The sequence below is a fragment of the Nerophis ophidion genome, linkage group LG03 (assembly GCF_033978795.1).
Source record: "Nerophis ophidion isolate RoL-2023_Sa linkage group LG03, RoL_Noph_v1.0, whole genome shotgun sequence".
Classification (NCBI taxonomy): Eukaryota; Metazoa; Chordata; class Actinopteri; order Syngnathiformes; family Syngnathidae; genus Nerophis; species Nerophis ophidion.
The window spans coordinates 42,038,931-42,056,440 of NC_084613.1; the positions used below are offsets into that span (position 1 = coordinate 42,038,931).

At 41.1% G+C, this 17,510-nt stretch overlaps 1 protein-coding gene and 1 long non-coding RNA gene across 9 annotated transcripts in view; one reads left to right on the forward strand and one right to left on the reverse strand.

Annotated features, from left to right (window-relative positions):
- Positions 1 to 17,510, forward strand: part of slc38a6 (solute carrier family 38 member 6) — a 101,845-nt gene that overhangs the window by 68,046 nt on the left and 16,289 nt on the right. The gene's annotated exons all lie outside the window — the stretch shown is intronic.
- LOC133549637 (uncharacterized) lies at positions 8,933 to 17,097 on the reverse strand. Of its 3 annotated transcripts, XR_009806128.1 has the most exons (5): positions 17,001 to 17,097; positions 11,537 to 11,611; positions 11,289 to 11,353; positions 9,312 to 9,655; positions 8,933 to 9,070 (listed from the first exon to the last, which is right to left on the reverse strand). It is a non-coding gene; the product is annotated as an uncharacterized LOC133549637 (long non-coding RNA). The 3 variants fall into 3 exon arrangements; XR_009806127.1 differs by having other exon boundaries at positions 8,933 to 9,655; positions 17,001 to 17,094; XR_009806126.1 differs by lacking the exons at positions 8,933 to 9,070; positions 9,312 to 9,655 and adding an exon at positions 11,032 to 11,165 and having other exon boundaries at positions 17,001 to 17,093.

Below are 17,510 nucleotides of genomic sequence, written 5' to 3' on the forward strand. Positions count from 1 at the left end.
TTAAGTACCACTGTTTCTCGTCGCTTAAGGGATAGTGTGAGTTTTTAGTAAAAAAAAACTGTCAGAGTTTCAAAAATAATACTGCATCAAAATCAGTTTTGTTATGAATTTTTGACCTAAAAAAGGCTGTAACTACTTCATCAAAAGTATTCAACGTTGCAACTCATTTTTGGAAGTTTTGCAAATTTTGTGTTTTTCCCATCACAAAATGTTTTGTTTTTTTAGAAAAAAAAGCATAAAACATAAAAACATTACAAATATATACAGTAAAAACTTTATATCAATGGATAAAACTGAAGCTGTTGAAAAATGTAAAGCGTTGAAAGTTTCAAGAAACAATAATATATGACTTTTACTTAGAACACAGAGACTTGAGTCGCCAACATGTGAGGTGCTTTGTTTGGATACTCAACTGCGCTGCAATGTCTGGCAGTACGCTAAACCAAAACCGGGGGAAATTTTGGCGAAAGTTCTTCGATTGTGGAGTGTATGAAAACCGAAGTACCAATGCACAGAATAAGCTAACGTCTGCCAGAGCTGGGGTGTCCATGGGTCTTCTATTGAAGGCCATATAAAAAATGTCGAATTCAGGGGGCAATTTTGTATTTTGCTTTTTTGTTTTTTCAACAGGATTTTGTTCGTAGCCCAGTTTTGGGTCTTTAATATATTTTGTTCTTATTATAAGACTCCTGAAGGGTTTTATACACGTGCTAATTCTCCCAACGTGATCACCCAGAAGCCCAGTATAGATGCCACACTCCATGATCAGAAAGCCCACAGTATTTACATAAGTGTGTCTTAGTTTCATTAATAATGTTTGTTATCCAGCGTTCCAACCATCATTGACCTTTTTAGGTAGGCTAAAGACTCCATAAAGGGCCTTAAACTCTCCTAAATTAATGTTTGTTAAAAAGTTCTGTTTTTTGCGGGTTTTTTTTTTTTACACAATTATGCCAACAAATATAATGTCATATGACCCAAATGTGTGTTGTAATAATCATAGTTTTCCATGCTGTGTTTGCACCACCATGAGGAATGAACCAACCATTGTGCATGTTTGCAAGGCGATGGAGGTTGTGTTAGACATTTCTAATTGGATTCAAACCTTATTATTGAACTTTAACTTTTATAAAGTCGCATTTTATACAAACCCCGTTTCCATATGAGTTGGAAAATTGTGTTAGATGTAAATATAAACGGAATACAATGATTTGCAAATCCTTTTCAACCCATATTCAGTTGAATATGCTACAAAGACAACATATTTGATGTTCAAACTGATAAACATTTTTTTTTGCAAATAATCATTAACTTTAGAATTTGATTTGAATTGGAGGGAATACTTCGAAGACCTCCTCAATCCCACCAACACGTCTCTCTTTGAGGAAGCGGTGCCTGGGGAATCTGTAGTGGACTCTCCTATTTCTGGGGCTGAGGTCGCTGAGGTAGTTAAAAAGCTCCTCGGCGGCAAGGCCCCGGGGGTGGATGAGATCCGCACGGAGTTCCTTAAGGCTCTGGATGCTGTGGGGCTGTCTTGGTTGACAAGATTCTGCAGCATCGCGTGGACATCGGGGGCGGTACCTCTGGATTGGCAAACCGGGGTGGTGGTCCCTCTCTTTAAGAAGGGGGACCGGAGGGTGTGTTCCCACTATCGTGGGATCACACTCCTCAGCCTTCCCGGTAAGGTTTATTCAGGTGTACTGGAGAGGAGGCTTCGCCGGATAGTCGAACCTCGGATTCAGGAGGAACAGTGTGGTTTTTGTCCTGGTCGTGGAACTGTGGACCAGCTCTATACTCTCGGCAGGGTTCTTGAGGGTGCATGGGAGTTTGCCCAACCAGTCTACATGTGCTTTGTGGACTTGGAGAAGGCATTCGACCGTGTCCCTCGGGAAGTCCTGTGGGGAGTGCTCAGAGAGTATGGGGTATCGGAATGTCTTATTGTGGCAGTCCGCTCCCTGTATGATCAGTGTCAGAGCTTGGCAGTAAGTCGGACATGTTTCCAGTGAGGGTTGGACTCAGCCAAGGCTGTCCTTTGTCACCGATTCTGTTCATAACTTTTATGGACAGAATTTCTAGGCGCAGCCAAGGCGTTGAGGGGTTCCGGTTTGGTGGCCACGGGATTAGGTCTCTGCTTTTTGCAGATGATGTAGTCCTGATGGCTTCATCTGGCCGGGATCTTCAGCTCTCACTGGATCGGTTCGCAGCCGAGTGTGAAGCGACCGGAATGAGAATCAGCACCTCCAAGTCCGAGTCCATGGTTCTCGCCCGGAAAAGGGTGGAGTGCCATCTCCGGGTTGGGGAGGAGACCCTGCCGCAAGTGGAGGAGTTCAAGTACCTAGGAGTCTTGTTCACGAGTGGGGGAAGAGTGGATCGTGAGATCGACAGGCGGATCGGTGCGGCGTCTTCAGTAATGCGGACGTTGTATCGATCTGTTGTGGTGAAGAAGGAGCTGAGCCGGAAGGCAAAGCTCTCAATTTACCGGTCGATCTACGTTCCCATCCTCACCTATGGTCATGAGCTTTGGGTCATGACCGAAAGGATAAGATCACGGGTACAAGCGGCCGAAATGAGTTTCCTCCGCCGGGTGGCGGGGCTCTCCCTTAGAGATAGGGTGAGAAGCTCTGCCATCCGGGAGGAGCTCAACGTAAAGCCGCTGCTCCTCCACATCGAGAGGAGCCAGATGAAGTGGTTCGGGCATCTGGTCAGGATGCCACCCGAACGCCTCCCTAGGGATGTGTTTAGGGCACGTCCAGCTGGTAGGAGGCCACGGGGAAGACCCAGGACACGTTGGGAAGACTATGTCTCCCGGCTGGCCTGGGAACGCCTCGGGATCCCCCGGGAAGAGCTAGACGAAGTGGCTGGAGATAGGGAAGTCTGGGCTTCCCTGCTTAGGCTGCTGCCCCCGCGACCCGACCTCGGATAAGCGGAAGATGATGGATGGATGGATGGATTTAGAATTTGATGCCAGCGATACGTGACGAAGAAGTTGGGAAAGTTGGCAATAAATACTGATAAAGTTGAGGAATGCTCATCAAACACTTATTTGGAACATCCCACAGGTGTGCAGGCTAATTGGGAACAGGTGGGTGCCATGATTGGGTATAAAAAAAACTTCCCAAAAAATGCTCAGTCTTTCACAAGAAAGGATGGGGCGAGGTACACCCCTTTGTCCACAATTGCGTGAGCAAATAGTCAAACAGTTTAAGAACAACCTTTCTCAAAATGCAATTGCAAGACCTAAAGGGATTTCAACATCTACGGTCCATAATATCATCAAAGGGTTCAGAGAATTTGGGGAGATCAAATCATGTAAGCGGCATGGCGGGAAACCAACATTGAATGACCGTGAGCTTTGATCCCTCAGACGACACTGTATCAAAAACTGACATCAATCTCTAAAGGATATCACCACATGGGCTCAGGAACACTTAAGAGAACCACTGTCACTAAATACAGTTTGTCGCTACATCTGTAAGTGCAAGTTAAAGCTCTACTATGCAAAGTGAAAGCCATTTATCAACAACATCCAGAAATTCCGCCGACTTCTCTGGGCCCAAGATCATTTAAGATGGACTGATGCAAAGTGGAAAAGTGTTCTGTGGTCTGACGAGTCCACATTTCAAATTGTTTTTGGAAACTGTGGATGTCGTGTCCTCCGGAATAAAGAGAAAAAGAGCCATCCGTATTGTTCTAGGCGCAAAGTTCAAAAGCCAGCATCTGTGATGGTATGGGGGTGTCTTAGGGCCCAAGGCATGGCTAACCTACACATCTGTGAAGGCACCATTAATGCTAATAGGTACATACAGGTTTTGGAGCAACATATGTTGCCATCCAAGCAACGTTATCATGGATGCTCCTGCTTATTTCAGCAAGACATTGCCAAGCCACGTGTTTCAACAGCGTGGCTTCGTAAAAAAGAGTGCGGGTTCTTTCCTGGCTTGCCTGCAGTCCAGACCTGTCTTCCATCGAAAATGTGTGGAGCATTATAAAGCGTAAAATACGACAGCGGAGACCCCGGACTGTTGAACGACTGAAGCTCTACATAAAACTAGAATGGGAAAGAATTACACTTTCAAAGCTTCAACAATTAGTTTCCTCAGTTCCCAAACGTTTATTGAGTGTTGTTAAAAGAAAAGGTGATGTAACACAGTGGTGAACATGCCCTTTCCCAACTACTTTGGCACGTGTTGCAGCCATGAAATTCTAAGGTAATTATTATTTGCAAAAAAAAATAAAGTATATGAGTTTGAACATCAAATATCTTGTCTTTGTAGTGCATTCAACTGAATATGGGTTGAAAAGGATTTGCAAATCATTGTATTCCGTTTATATTAACATCCAACACAATTTCCCAACTCATATGGAAACGATGTTTGTACCTGACAAATGTAAATAAAAAACTAAAATCCATTACCTACTCAGTGGCCTAGTGGTTAGAGCAGGGGTCGGGAACCTTTTTGGCTGAGAGAGCCATGAAAGCCAAATATTTTAAAATGTATTTCCGTGAGAGCCATAACATATTTTTTTAACACTGAATACAGCTAAATGTGTGCATTTTTCAGTTAGACCAACATTTTTAGAGTAAAATAAGTCTCTTATTCTTTTTAATAAAATTGGTAATCCGAATTTAACCAATAATACATAAAATTATTCTTACCATTAATGCGACTTCTTGAACAGGTGCGGTAGAAACAATTGGATGGATTAAAATGCATGATAATGTTTTATATTTTGAACGTCATTTTTAACACTGTGATTACCAGCGAAACTATTCATTACTTATAGTGTTAAGCAAATATTTATCTGAGGGCCAGATGCAGTCATCAAAAGGGCCACATCTGGTTTGAGAGCCATTGGTTCCCTACCCCTAAGTTAGAGTCTCCGCCTTGAGATCGGTAGGTTAAATGATAAATGGGTTGTACTTGTATAGCGCTTTTCTACCTTGAAGGTACTCAAAGCGCTTTGACACTACTTCCACATTTACCCATTCACACACACATTCACACACTGATGGAGGGAGCTGCCATGCAAGGCGCCAACCAGAACCCATCAGGAGCAAGGGTGAAGTGTCTTGCTCAGGACACAACGGACGTGACGAGGTTGGTACTAGGTGGGATTTGAACCCGGGACCCTCGGGTCGCGCACGGCCACTCTCCCACTGCGCCACGCCGTCCCTGTGTTGTGAGTTCAAACCCCGGCCGAGTCATACCAAAGACTATAAAAATGGGACCCATTACCTCTGCTTGGCACTCAGCATCAAGGGTTGGAATTGGGGGTTAAATCATCAAAAGTGATTCCCGGGCGCGGCCACCGCTGCTGCTCACTGCTCCCCTCACCTCCCAGGGGGTGATCAAGGGTGATGGGTCAAATGGAGAGAATAATTTCGCCACACCTAGTGTGTGTGTGACAATCATTGGTACTTCAACTTTAACTTTAACTTAAAATCGTCAAATCTTGACAAAAGCCCAGATGATCATGTGGTTGTGGCCCTATTCAACCACATTGAATGTTTGTGCCACGGGCTGGCCCTGCATGCTTTCCATTCATCCATCCATCCATTTTCTACTGCTTGTCCCTTTTGGGGTCGCAGGGGTGCTGGAGGCAATCTCAGCTGCATTCGGGCAGAAGGCGGTGTACACCCTGGACAAGTCACCTTTCTGTTTTAATAAATTATATCTTGCAACTTTTATAGATGTTTTCCCCCGTCTTTGAATATGTTTTTAAATATACGCAATGAAGAATAAGATGCGTTCCGTAAATGGCCCTGGGCCAAACTTGGGACACCCCTGTTCCAGAGGATTGACCAGGATTGAGCTGTCTTGGAGCTGGTTTACAAAGACATAAAAATGTACATGGACTGTAAAGTAAATGGATGAGCTAATCCTGCACCCCAAATTAAGTCATAAATTGTCTTTTCTTTTTATTTACTAGAAGTTTGAGGCTTCTTTGTGACTGAAAATACATCAGAAAGTCAACGTGCTCATAAAACACACAGTTTGCATGCCCAGTCGGGTGTTTGGAGTCACAGACAGATTTGCAGAGCTTTTCTGTAGGTGCATATTTCAAGATTTGACATGGTCGTAGAGAGAGAGAAAGTGCGTCTGACTGGCTGCAAAAAAGAATGTGAAGCAGGGCTGTGTGTGTGCGTGTGTGTGTGTGTGTGTGTGTGTGTGTGTGTGTGTGTGTGTGTGTGTGTGTGTGTGTGTGTGTGTGTGTGTCAGACAGGGGGCAGGGGGTAACTGAATTTCTGGAGAACAAAGACACAAAACAAATCATTTTGGACTGTAAAAATGCCACATGTGGTTCCATTGGGAGAGAGAGGAAGTCAAATGCAGTTAGTTGCTTTATCGTCACATCAGAGTGAGCAGGCCTTGGACGATTGACGGTCCTCTGCTGCTCTCCGCTGGACAGTTTGGGGAGCAATTAAGATAACTGCAGTTTTACAAACTGAAGCTGGAAGTGACGAGAAAACATTCGCTGCTGTTCAGATCTAGCTACTATGTGCTTTTTTTGATTGATATGATATGCTGTGATACAATAGGCTGCGATGCATTAACAAGAATCATAACTCTTAATGCATTTCTCTTAAAGACATTTTGCTTTGACAACAACATACTAGTCTACCACATTACAGAATAACGTCCGTAGTATCTATTTTCTAGCAATTGCTCGACTATTTCCACCATAGTGCTCAAAATATATTTTTTTCTTTTGACAAACATTTCTTAGATACTTTCAATGGTATTACCTGCATGGAAACGTCAAAGTATTTTGTGCCTTATTTATTTATTCTTTTGCATGCATTAATAATCACACAGATATTTCCAAATATTTTTAATACAGTATATGCTGCAAAAAAATAAAACACACACATAATGTATATATGCATATATATATATATGTATATATATATATATATATATATATATATATATATATATATATATATATATATATGGTTCCCTGATCACATCTTTAGTCTGTGTTTTGAGTCCTTTTGTGTCTTTTGATTAATTTTGGACTCTTCCGGTCCCTTTGTTTGAGCACCTCCTTGTTTGTATTTATCACCAGGGCGACTTCATTTGCTCCACCTGTTTATGATTATTGTTTTAGTATTTAAACCGGCCTGCTACCTTAGTTCTGCCTGGATGTTTTGGTATTCTGCTTTGTATTTACCTGGCTAAGTCACATCTTAGCTTCGTGTGCGCTCTGCACGTCGTCTCTATTGGACTTTGAACTCGATGCTTGCTAACTATTAGCATTTAGCTTCCCGTGCGTAGGCACAACGTTTCTTTGCCTTTTGTCAGTGTTCTTTTGTCATTTTTATATTAAAACCAGTTCTTACCTGCTATCCTGCCTGGTTCGAGTCCTGCAGCATTTGGGGGTGACAACTCGCGCATTCAAAATATGTCCCAAACGTAACAGAAAACATCCAGCACCTTGTCACCTCGAACACATGAGCCAATCATCACGCCCCTACGCCTGCCTGTACCTACCCGGTCTGTGCCCTATATAAACCATGGTATGTGAATGCTTCCATTAAAATCTCCTGAATATTGAGGGAACCCCTAGTGAAACAGTTCTGTAGAGATGAAGTAGTCTTGTGATTTTTTTCCCACACACATACATGTATGTATATATATATATATATATATACACCCCGATTCCATATGAGTTGGGAAATTGTGTTAGATGTAAATATAAATGGAATACAACGATTTGCAAATCATTTTCAACCCATATTCAGTTGAATGCAATACAAAGACGAGATATTGTGGCTTCTCATTGTCTTGCTGAAATAAGCAGGGGCGTCCATGAAAAAGACGGCGCTTAGATTGCAGCATATGTTGTTTCAAAACCTGTATGTACCTTTCAGCATTAATGGTGCCTTCACAGATGTGTAAGTTACCCATGCTTTGGGCACTAATGCACCCCCATACCATAACGGATGCTGGCTTTTGAACTTTGCGTCGATAACAGTCTGGATGGTTCGCTTCCCCTTTGGTCCAGATGACACGATGTCGAATATTTCCAAAAACAATTTGAAAAGTGGACTCGGCCGACCACGGAACACTTTTCCACTTTGCATCAGTCCATCTTAGATGATCTCGTGCCCAGAGAAGCCGGCAGCGTTTCTGGATGTTGTTGATAAATGGCTTTCGCTTTGCATAGTAGAGCTTTTACAGATGTAGCGACAAACTGTATTTAGTGACGGTGGTTTTCTGAAGTGTTCCTGAGCCCATGTGATGATATTCTTGAGAGATTGATGTCGGTTTTTGATACAGTGCTGTCTGAGGGATCGAAGGTCACGGTCATTCAATGTTGGTTTCCCGCCATGCCGCTTACGTGGAGTGATTTCTCCACATTCTCTGAACCTTTTGATGATATTATGGACCGTAGATGTTGAAATCCATAAATTTTTTGCAATTGCACTTTGAGAAACGTTGTTCTTAAACTTTTTGACTATTTACTATCAGTTGTGGACAAAGGGGTGTACCTCCCCCTATCCTTTCTTGTGAAAGAATGAGCATTTTTGAGAACCTTTTTTTTAATACCCAATCATGGCACCCAACTGTTCCCAATTAGCCTGCACACCTGTGGGATGTTCTAAATAAGTGTTTGATGAGCATTCCTCAACTTTATCAGTATTTATTGCCACCTTTCCCAAGTTCTTTGTCACGTGTTGCTGGCAGCAAATTCTAAAGTTAATGATTATTTGCAAAAAAAAAAAAGTTGATCAGTTTGAACATCAAATATGTTGTCTTTGTAGCATATTCAACTGAATATGGGTTGAAAATAATTTGCAAATCATTGTGTTCGGTTTATATTTACATCTAACACAATTTCCCAACTCATATGGAAACGGGGTTTGTATATTGTGGAGGTTTCCCTCCTCAGGGTTCCTCGGACCACCAAGCACTGATATGACAGATTCTTCCTGGTTCTCAACAATGTTTATTTTTTTCGATAAATCGTCTTTGTTATGCTTTTCAGCAATTGTCTCTGGCATCTGTCAATCTCGATCTCGTTCTCGCTCCAACTCCCACAACTTCTCCTTCCCGACTGCTGCCTTTAACAGAGCGACAGGTGTTTAGACAAACACTTTCAGCTGTGTCATCCACTCACCTGTCGCTAATCTCTAAGCCAGTTCTGCCAAACCCCGTTTCGCTGCAGGTGCGCAGGCCACGCCCACCACACATATACACATATATATATATATATATACACCAGGGGTCACCAACGTGGTGCCCGCGGACCAGATGAGTAGCCCGCTGGTCTGTTCTTAAAATAGCTCAAATAGCAGCACTTACCGGGCTTCACGGTGGCAGAGGGGTTAGTGCGTCTGCCTCACAATACGAAGGTCCTGCAGTCCTGGGTTCAAATCCAGGCTCGGGATCTTTCTGTGTGGAGTTTGCATGTTCTCCCCGTGAATGCGTGGGTTCCCTCCGGGTACTCCGGCTTCCTCCCACCTCCAAAGACATGCACCTGGAAAAAGGTTGATTGGCAACACTAAATTGGCCCTAGTGTGTGAATGTGAGTGTGAGTGTTGTCTGTCTATCTGTGTTGGCCCTGCGATGAGGTGGCGACTTGTCCAGGGTGTACCCCGCCTTCCGCCCGATTGTAGCTGAGATAGGCGCCAGCGCCCCCCGCGACCCTGAAAGGGAATAAGCGGTAGAAAATGGATGGATGGATAGCAGCACTTACCAGTGAGCTGCCTCTATTTTTTTTTTATTTAATTTATTTACTAGCAAGCTGGTCTCGCTTTGCTCAACATTTTTAATTCTAAGAGAGACAAAATTCAAATGGAATTTGAAAATCCAAGAAAATATTTTAAAGACTTGGTCTTCACTTGTTTAAATACATTCATTTATTTTTTTACTTTGCTTCTTATAACTTTCAGAAAGACAATTTTTGAGAAAACATACAACCTTATAAATGATTTTAGGATTTTTAAACACATATACCTTTTTACCTTTTAAATTCCTTCCTCTTCTTTCCTGACAATTTAAAATTTAAAGCCCACCAGGCTGCACCAAACTTTTGGTGCCTTGTTAACACAGAAAAGTACAGTGGTGTATGCGCAGAAGCTATGAAGGTTGCAAGCCTGTTTGGTTCAACTTATCTTTGTGAATTAGCCTTTTCTGACATGAACTTCATCAAGAACAAATACAGAACATGCCTCACTAATGCACATCTGCAAGACTCACTCAGAGTTGCAGTGTCAAGTTACACACCAGAGTACAACACACTAGTTAACAGCATGCAATGCCAGGCTTCCCACTAACTGACAAAGCAACAGATAACAGATTTGGTGTCCAGTTCAAAGTGAGACATGATTTATTTAAAAATTTGAGAGTTGACTTTTGTATTTTACATGAGTTATTATTTTGTACAAACATGGTGCAAAGTAATTCATGATTTGTTCAAAAATGTTAGTGGCTAGCTAGTTAAAATGGGATATTGTGATTTCACAAGACTGTCTTAGAAGTGATAATTTGAAAATGTTCAATTTGAAAAATGTGCAATTATAGAAAATATAAAAATAAAGTGTTGCATATTGATATTTACCCAGTGGGCACAGAGACGTTTAATTAACGTTGAAACAATGTTACTTTCCCGTGTTGAAACAACGTTGGATTTGGGTTGAAAATGAAAGTTGGATCAACGTTTAAATACCGACGTTGAATCAACGTCAATGTTTCAACGTTGATTCAACTTTCAGTTTCTACCTAACAGAGACGTTTAATCAACGTTGAAACAACGTTACTTTCCCGTGTTGAAATAACGTTGGATTTGGGTTGAAAATGAAAGTTGGATCAACGTTTAAATACCGACGTAGAATCCACGTCAATGTTTCAACGTTGATTCAACTTTCAGTTTCAACCTAAGATCAACCAACCAATTATCAACGTAATATCAACCAATATATCAATATAATTAAAGACAACAAAACATAGTGCATACATAGCTCCAGGCTGAATCCTGTTAATGCAAAATTGAAATTAAGTACAAAGAAAATGGAGAATGTCAATCAATATAATTATTTATTTGGCCTGTGATGCCCATCCTATTCCTCCCTTCCGTCCAGGGGCATATTTCAGTTTATTTTTTTATGGCATCATGGACCATCGTTTCGGTCCCCGTCTGGGTATCCAAGACACTAGCTGTAAACAGGCAAAAAGTACGGAATTTCGCATTATTATAATTCCCGATCTAGCACTCATAGATTAGAATTTGGGTCTTACATCGCCTATTTTTAATATATATGTAGAGAAAGAAGAAAATACCTGTCCATGATGCTGCTTAAACAGCTCTTTAAGTCATATCCACCAATTTTTGAGAGCCTGGCTGTCTGCAAATATACAAGAGAACGTGTTTAGCATACACTGGGGGAAGAGGCTGGCAAACACATACATACATTCAAGTATAGGGCCTGTTTTATCTACACGATTTCATAACCTGAAATTTCTACCTAAATACAATAATATTTCCGATGTAAAAACAGTTACACAATTATAATGTTTTAATTACTTACCAGCAAATCTTTCTTGCTTGGTTGAGTTTTTATCAACTCGTCAAGGTCGAGTAATTCCTCCACTGTCTCCAATTTCTGCACATGGAAGGACAGTTTTATCAAAAAATTATCCTTTTTGGTATTATATGTATCATAGCAAGTGTACTGTTTCGTTCCATATATGCATAAACTGAAATCATTGGTACATTGCCTTGCATTAACGTTCTGCTTTTCAATTACCGGTAGTGGTACATGTACTTAGACTTAGGGGCGGACCAGATGAAACGTGGGGGAGGGTATGGTTTTTTTTGGAAAAAGAAGATTGTTTAGCAAAAACTGAATAATAAATAGTTTGTTCTCCTGACATATATAAAAAAAAAAGTTTACTCCTGTAAGCTCTGCAAAAAAAAAATCAATCAATCAATCAATCAATGTTTATTTATATAGCCCCAAATCACAAATGTCTCAAAGGACTGCACAAATCATTACGACTACAACATCCTCGGAAGAACCCACAAAAGGGCAAGGAAAACTCACACCCAGTGGGCAGAGAGAATTCACATCCAGTGGGACGCCAGTGACAATGCTGACTATGAGAAACCTTGGAGAGGACCTCAGATGTGGGCAACCCCCCCTCTCTAGGGGACCGAAAGCAATGGATGTCGAGCGGGTCTAACATGATACTGTGAAAGTTCAATCCATAGTGGCTCCAACACAGCCGCGAGAGTTCAGTTCAAGCGGATCCAAGACAGCAGCGAGAGTCCCGTCCACAGGAAACCATCTCAAGCGGATCAGCAGCGTAGAGATGTCCCCAACCGATACAGACGAGCGGTCCATCCTGGGTCTCGACTCTGGACAGCCAGTACTTCATCCATGGTCATCGGACCGGACCCCCTCCACAAGGGAGGGGGGAACATAGGAGAAAGAAAAGAAGCGGCAGATCAACTGGTCTAAAAAGGAGGTCTATTTAAAGGCTAGAGTATACAGATGAGTTTTAAGGTGAGACTTAAATGCTTCTACTGAGGTAGCATCTCGAACTGTTACCGGGAGGGCATTCCAGAGTACTGGAGCCCGAACGGAAAACGCTCTATAGCCCGCAGACTTTTTTTGGGCTCTAGGAATCACCAATAAGCCGGAGTCTTTTGAACGCAGATTTCTTGCCGGGACATACGGTACAATACAATCGGCAAGATAGGCTGGAGCTAGACCGTGTAGTATTTTATACGTAAGTAGTAAAACCTTAAAGTCACATCTTAAGTGCACAGGAAGCCAGTGCAGGTGAGCCAGTACAGGCGTAATATGATCAAACTTTCTTGTTCTTGTCAAAAGTCTAGCAGCCGCATTTTCTACCAGCTGTAATCTTTTAATGCTAGACATGGGGAGACCCGAAAATAATACGTTACAGTAATCGAGACGAGACGTAACAAACGCATGGATAATGTCTTTAGTGGACAAAATGGAGCGAATTTTAGCGATATTACGGAGATGAAAGAAGGCCGTTTTAGTAACGCTTTTAATGTGTGACTCAAAGGAGAGAGTTGGGTCGAAGAAAATACCCAGATTTTTTACAGAGTCACCTTGTTTTATTATTTGGTTGTCAAATGTTAAAGTTGTATTATTAAATATAGGTTGGTGTCTAGCAGGACCGATAATCAGCATTTCCGTTTTTTTTGGCATTAAGTTGCAAAAAGTTAGCGGACATCCATTGTTTAATTTCATTAAGACACGCTTCCAACTGACTACAGTCTGGCGTGTTGGTCAGCTTTAGGAGCATGTAGAGTTGGGTGTCATCAGCATAACAGTGAAAGCTAATACCGTATTTGCGTATGACGTCACCCAGCGGCAGCATGTAGATGCTGAAGAGTATAGGGCCAAGGACCGAACCCTGGGGAACTCCACACGTTACCTTAACATAGTCCGAGGTCACACTGTTATGGGAGACGCACTGCATCCTATCAATAAGATAAGAGTTAAACCATGACAGGGCTGAGTCTGACATACCAATTCGTGTTTTGATACGCTCTAATAAAATATTATGATCGACGGTATCGAAAGCAGCGCTAAGATCGAGGAGCAGCAACATAGATGACGCATCAGAGTCCATCGTTAGCAATAGATCATTAGTCAATTTTGCGAGGGCTGTCTCAGTCGAGTGATTTGCCCTGAAACCGGATTGAAAGGTTTCACATAGATTGTTAAACGCTAAGTGTTCATTTAGCTGCTCTGCAACAATTTTTTCGAGGATTTTCGAAATAAAGGGAAGGTGAGACACCGGTCGGTAGTTTACCATGAGGTCAGGATCGAGGTTAGGTCTTTTAAGGAGAGGATGAATAACCGCTTTTTTGAATGCAAGGGGAACAGTGCCCGAGGAAAGTGATAAGTTTATGATATTTAGCACTGATGGACCTAATAATACAAAAAGATCCTTAATAAGTTTCTCAGGAAGTGGGTCAAGTAAACATGTTGTTTGTTTTATTCCATTTACACATTGTAACAATCCTTCTAATGTTATTTCATCAAAACGAGAGAAACTATTTTGGATATTTGCAGTATCCACCGTATATACAATCGTATCTGTGTTACTATAACCCAGTTGTAGCTGGGACGCATTGTCTTTAATCTCCTTTCTAATAAGTTCAATTTTCTTATTAAAGAACTTCATAAAGTCATCTGCCGAATGGGTGGAGCTACTGGAAGGAGTCCCTTGTTGGGTTAGCAATGCTACTGTACTAAACAAAAATTTTGGATCGTTTTTATTAATGCGGATGAGATTTGAGTAATAATTAGTTTTAGCTAAGGTAAGCATGCGTTTATAAGTTATTAAACTATCACTCCATGCTTGATGGTGCACCTCAAGTTTAGTCGTGCGCCATTTGCGTTCCAGCTTTCTACATAATAATTTCTGAGCTCTAGTTTCTTCAGTAAACCATGGCGTACGTCTTTTTGGAGCCTTTTTTAACTTCAGCGGTGCTATACTATCAATGGTTTCGCGCAGGGCGTTGTTAAAGTTGTTAGTGAGGTCATCAATAGAGCCCACATACTTTGGGAACGGTGCCATTACCGAGGGCAGTAGGTCCGCAAGAGTCGTCGTTGTGGCAGCATTAATGTTGCGGCTGCTATAGCAGTTATTAGTATTATTAGTTTGACGAACATGCGTCTGAACTTCGAAATTTATAAGGTAATGATCGGACAATACTTTAGTATACGGGAGTATCGTAACTTTGGAAACGGTGATACCTCTGACAAGCACTAGGTCTATCGTATTACCGCTGCGATGCGTCGGTTCATTTATTATTTGTGTAAGACCACAGCTATCAATTATAGTCTGGAGCGCCACGCACGGTGGGTCCAATGGGGTATTCATATGGATATTAAAGTCCCCCATTATAATTATATTATCGGCGTGCGTCACTAGATCAGCAACAAATTCTGAGAATTCACTAATAAAGTCCGAATAGGGCCCTGGGGGGCGGTAGATAACGGCCAGGCACAGAGGCAGAGGTGTGGCAGACTTCATAGAAAGCACCTCAAACGATTTATATTTATTATTTAAGTTAGGACTAAAGTTAAAGTTTTCGTTGTATATTAGTGCGACACCCCCTCCCCTTTTGAGGTGACGGGCAATATGCGCATTCGTATAGTTAGGAGGGGATGCCTCATTTATCGCAAAAAAGTCGTCTAGTTTAAGCCAGGTTTCGCTTAGACCGATGACGTTAAGGTTGTTGTCTCTAATGACCTCATTGACTAATAACGTTTTGGGAGACAAAGATCTGATGTTTAGAAAGCCCATATTATAGGTAGTGGGCTGTTTTAAGGAGTTGTTGATAAAATTATCCGTAGTAGCAATATTAATAATGTTACGTTTATTATGCGCAGTATACTTAAAATAATTACGACCATATCTAGGAATTGATATGACGGGAATTTTCAGATTGTCTACTTGGCGCTGCGATAAACTGAACGCATCATAATTTGCCACCTCAGTAGAACACATGTCTAACTCTGACGTAGTCATAGACACAGTAGAAATTTTTTTTTGTGAGTTGTGTATTATTCTACGAAAATTGCTATGTGTACAGGGATCATCCAGCCTGGCGCTGGCTAGTTCTAGCTTAACTGACTCCATACCCAGGCTAGCAGGCTCTGTAATTGCCTGTGACCGGGCTTGCTCTAGTGCAGTTAGTCAAATGTGGCTAACTGCACTAGAGTGACGTCGCGACGTAATTTCAACGTCACCTTGACGTTGAACTAAGGACGGGTGCCCACTGGGTATCTGTTTCTATATATATTTATTGTGAGAAATCATTAAATGATCAGTGTTTCCACAAAGATAAATATAATTAATTATTAATAATAACATAGAGTTAAAAGGTAAATTGAGAAAATTGGCTATTTCTGGCAATTAATTTAAGTGTGTATCAAACTAGTAGCGCTTCACATTAAATAGTCCCCAAGAAGTAGCTCTTGGTTTCAAAAAGGTTGGTGACCCCCGATATACATACACACCTTATTTGATGATTGTTTTTAATGTCTATCAGCAGAGGTGGGTAGTAACGCGCTACATTTACTCCGTTACAGCTACTTGAGTAACTTTTAGGATAAATTGTACTTCTAAGAGTAGTTTTAATGCAACATACTTTTACTAGAAGAAACGCCACTTTTACTCCGCTCCATTTATGTACTTTCATGTAAGTAACCTGAGGTGGCAGAGAAGAGGACTGTTGACAAAAAAAGTTGGTTGCCTTCTTATGCCAAGAGAAAAAACTTTGTACCCCCCAAAGATGTCTGCGCTCCGTGCAATCTTTTATTGTCAATCATAAAATATATGAAACAAAATCTGTCTGAATATTTTATTGTCATATATTTTAGTATACATGTTGGCCAACAGGTCAACAGTGAAACCATTTGGAAGTTTCAATACTTGACAAAAGCTCTTGTAATAGCAGTACTGGCCTCATCAGTAAAATAAAAAAATAAGTAAAGATCATAGCATTTAATATTACATGGATCCTTTTATGGGCGACCCGTGGACTTGCCTTTTGAGACGAAGCCTTGCTAACAAATCAAACTAATTAAAAAGTACTTGTACTTAAAATAAACTGGCAACATTCTAAATAAACATTAAAATGATCCAGAAAAACCTAACTGCCATCCAGACGGGTGTTTTGAAGATCAAAATCAAGAGGAATAAAATTAATACAGTGACTGGCGCGGCTGTAAAAGACAATGGGTACAGAACCAAAAAAAAATGTTGTTTTGTTTTAGCCTGGAGAAACAATTGTTTGCTTTTGGGCAGGTGGGGAAAAAAATGTTAGTGGTCTGCTCGGGGAGGAAAAAAAAAGTTTGCTCAGGTCCAGTTTATACAATAAAAAAAAAAAACGTTGAGAATAGGCGTGAGATACATTACTCGTTTTCCTGCAACCCTCTTGTGAAAGGGCCAAAATTATATAGATATAAATAACCGGTATTATCTCAAGGTACAAACCTGAATCTTTATGGACGTCGATGGTTTTCTTTGCAGTGAAATCTTCTTCTTCTTCTTCTTTTGTTTTTATGGCGGTTGGCAAGCAACCTTCTGGTGTGCATTACCGCCACCTACTGTAATGGAGTGTGGACCGAGGTGGATCCCTACTCTATATTCTTTTACTTAACCCAGTGATTTTTAAATATGTGTATATTGCTTTATATCCTATGTTTTCTGAATGCAATCCTAATATATCTCCCACTTCTAACCTAATATTTTCTTTTGCTAACTTATTTTCCAGTATTTCTCTTTCTCTATTATATTTCCTACATTGTATTAAGACATGGTCAACATTTTCTATCTGGTGGCAAAAATCACACAGCCCTGTAGTATGTTTGCCTATCAATTTTAGTGAACTATTTAGATATGTATGGCCTAATCTCATTCTAGTAATAATGTCTTCTTCTTTCCTATTTCTACCCCCTCCTCTCATTACACCTACTTTCTTCTGGACTTTGTAAAACTATCTAC